Source organism: Musa acuminata, chromosome BXJ1-8, assembly GCF_036884655.1.
Source record: "Musa acuminata AAA Group cultivar baxijiao chromosome BXJ1-8, Cavendish_Baxijiao_AAA, whole genome shotgun sequence".
NCBI classification, from domain to species: domain Eukaryota; kingdom Viridiplantae; phylum Streptophyta; class Magnoliopsida; order Zingiberales; family Musaceae; genus Musa; species Musa acuminata.
The window spans coordinates 16,750,801-16,754,222 of NC_088334.1; positions in this window are offsets into that span (position 1 = coordinate 16,750,801).

A 3,422-nucleotide genomic window follows, 5' to 3' on the forward strand; every position below is an offset into this window, starting at 1 on the left:
CGAAAATTGATTTCGGAAACTTAACTTGAAAGCGTTTTTGTAAAGATAGCTTAAAAGCATATGGAAGATGCGTAGTGGATATAAAGAGCAAGTAAGAAGGTTTGCAGTTAAAGTAATATGCTAAACAGAAATGCAAACCAGAGAACACACCAATTTACAGTGGTTCGGTCGTCATGACCTACATCCACTCCGCCGATTCCTCTTCCGTCGAGGCCACCGGCATCCACTAATGATCTTCCTTTACTAGGCGAAGATCAACCTCCTTCTTATACCCCTCTTCTCCTTTTACCAAGTTTAGGAGACTACCCTTACAAGCACTCACTCTCCTCTTACAGAATTCTAACACTTAGACTAGAGGAGGATTCTCACAAGGGATTTCTATGGCGTTTTTCTACTTTTTAACTCTCTGTGCTTGTATTCTTTAACCAGGGATGAGAGGGATATTTATAGGCTTTAAGTTGATTTAAACTTAAAGCCTAAAACTTTCCCATCCCGGGTTCCCCGAGCACAGGCAGTACCACCTCCCAATGTCAGTCACACTAACACTATCCTGGGTGGTACCACCACTTGGGGGGTAATGATGGGTGGTACCACCACCTGACACCCTACCAGGGGCGATACCACTACTTAACATAGTCTCGAAGACTGTGCCACGATGGTGAGACTTCTTAGGACACTATTTGGGCCTCTTATTAGGCCCAACACAGTTTTTACATGGGCCTAGCTGGCCTTTAATTGTATTGGCTCAAATCTAAGCCCAATTACGTGCTAATTATGAAATCCTAAGACATTTGCTAAGCTAAACAAGTCCGTATGTCTATTCTTCCGGCGAGCTTCCGGCAAACTTCCGACGATCTCTTGGCAATGTTCCGGCGGACTCCCAGCAAGCTCCTGGACTTCACGATGATCTTCTTGGTGAGTTCCGATGAGCTTCTCTAGTAAGCTCCGAGACTTCTCGGTTGGTTTCGCTAAAACTTCCGACGAACATCCGGAGTTCCGACGAACTCTCGAACTCCCAACGAAGTCACATCTTTGACTCTAGGGCTTCATTTTGCTTTATGCCTTGTTATCGTAGTTAATCCTGCACATGTAAAATATACTTCGATCTAGATAATTAATACTACGCATTAATCAATTTGTCTGGTATGTCATTGGTCCCTCGACGCTTCGTTCGATTCTTCAGCGCATTGTCCTCTCTTGCGGCCTATTGCCCAATTGGCCAATTGACTCCGCAACTCCAATATCCTTGGCGTAATATCCGCTCTTCTTGGCCTAATGCTCGAATCGATGGCCCGAAGCCTTCTGTCGATACGTCAACCGATCCACCGGTCCGACGTCCAATCTTCTGACTTGTTTTCCCCCTGCATAACATGATTTTTCTTGCTTTAATTGTCTCATCCTGATCGAAGCATCCTGTGTCACTCAAAACACATATTAAAACATAAACATATATCGATTGGTTTCATCATCAAAATCCGAGATTCAACAATCTCCCCCTTTTTGTTGATGACAACTAATCGACGATAGAGTTAACCTTAACTCCCGGAGTTTAAACAAACTCCTCCTATTAATATGCCTTATTGATAGAAACTCTTGGATTGAAAAATCCAAGCAAACATGTCATGATCAAATCATGTATGACATCAACATACTTCTCCCCCTTTGTCATCAACAAAAAGGAGAAGTCCAACTATTCATGTGTTTGGAAATATAAGTTCAACTCATTGCATGAAAAACATAATATCAAGTTTTTTCATCATGTAATTTGAAGCTAGAAAATTTAGCAAGTGTTGCATCATGCTTAGAACATTCAAGCTATCAAGTTTTAGATATGCAAGTTTTACAACATACAAGCTAGCAAATTTAAAGATGTGCAAATTGTCATATTTGCTTTTCTTTGCGATGTGCAAGATAACATTTCTTTATAATGTTCAAGATAGCAAGTTCTACATCATGAAAGCTAGCAAGTTTGTAACTTTTGCTAGGTGTGCAAGTTTAGCATGTTTTGCTTCTTGAGATAGGCAAGATAACAATTTTTGGTAATATTCAAGATAACAATTTTTGCCTCTTCTTGAAATGTGTAACTTAGCACACATTGCTTCTCTTGAGATTTGCAAGATAACACTTTTGCTTCTTTTGAGATAGCAACTCTTTGCTTTTCTTTAGATCACAAGCTAGCAATTCTAGCAAATTTTACATCATACAAGGTAGCAAATTTTTTGTGATGTTCAAGATATCAAGTTCTTCTCCTTGCAATTTTTGCTTTCTTCTTGAAGTATGCAAGCTAGCAAAATTTGCTCCCCCTATGTCATTGTCAAATAGAAGGAAAAACCTTTTATATCAATTTTCAGATTATGACAAAAGTAAGTATCAATCTTATTTGTGTATCATTATATATTCAAATTAAAACACGCACAATTCAAAACCTTATATTTCATTTTTCATGCACGATACCAAAAAATAAATCAATCATCATTATGAGCATATCATACATGATACTAAAGTATTCATGATACATCATTTTGGCAACAAATCATAGTATTTTAAATCATGATGTCAAATTACATTACATCCCATATTTCATGCATATTTTTATTTCATCACATTCATTTGATCTCATCAAGAAAAATTAATTGGGTGATGAAAACAAGGAGTTATACAAAAATAAATCATATCATGAGAGATAAGATTATATAAATACCAAAAGACATGATTCATATATTAAATCTCCTTATAAATAAAATACCAACAAGAATCGTAGGAGAACAATTAATGAAAAATCTTGATTCATAATAAATCTTAATTTGTAAATATCAAGGAATCAAGATCATGATTTGGATAAAAATTTATTCAAATTTAAATCATCAAAATCATTTTCAAAGTCTAAGAGATTCGTAAAAATGATACAAATGGATTCATCAAAATTCATAAGATAGAGGAAAAATAATTTTTAAGAAAAATACTTTCCTCTCTTTTTGTTTCAACTTATTGATTGATTTCATTCATGCATGTTTTTTTCTTTTATGCCGAATCCATGCATCATTCATTAACACCGAAAAAGAAAATTTAAAAGATCGTAAAGTTTGATAATCACAAAAATCATCATGCATCATTTCGAAAGAAAAACTCATTAAGCATGATCATTATGCAGTACTTTAAATCAAACATGATTTCATTTATTTTTAAAATATTCATCATGATAGAACATATAAGCCAAAGAAACCATTAAACATAAAGCATGTTCATCAATGATGGTTTCATTGGGCATAAGACATTTTTAAACAAAATAATTTTGTTATTAAACATGTAATTTTTATTTTTATTTTCGAAATTACTAGCATGATCCCAATATTTTGCATTTTCATTACATTTTTAAACATATAATTAAAAAATATATATATATTTTTAAACTAAATAAATAA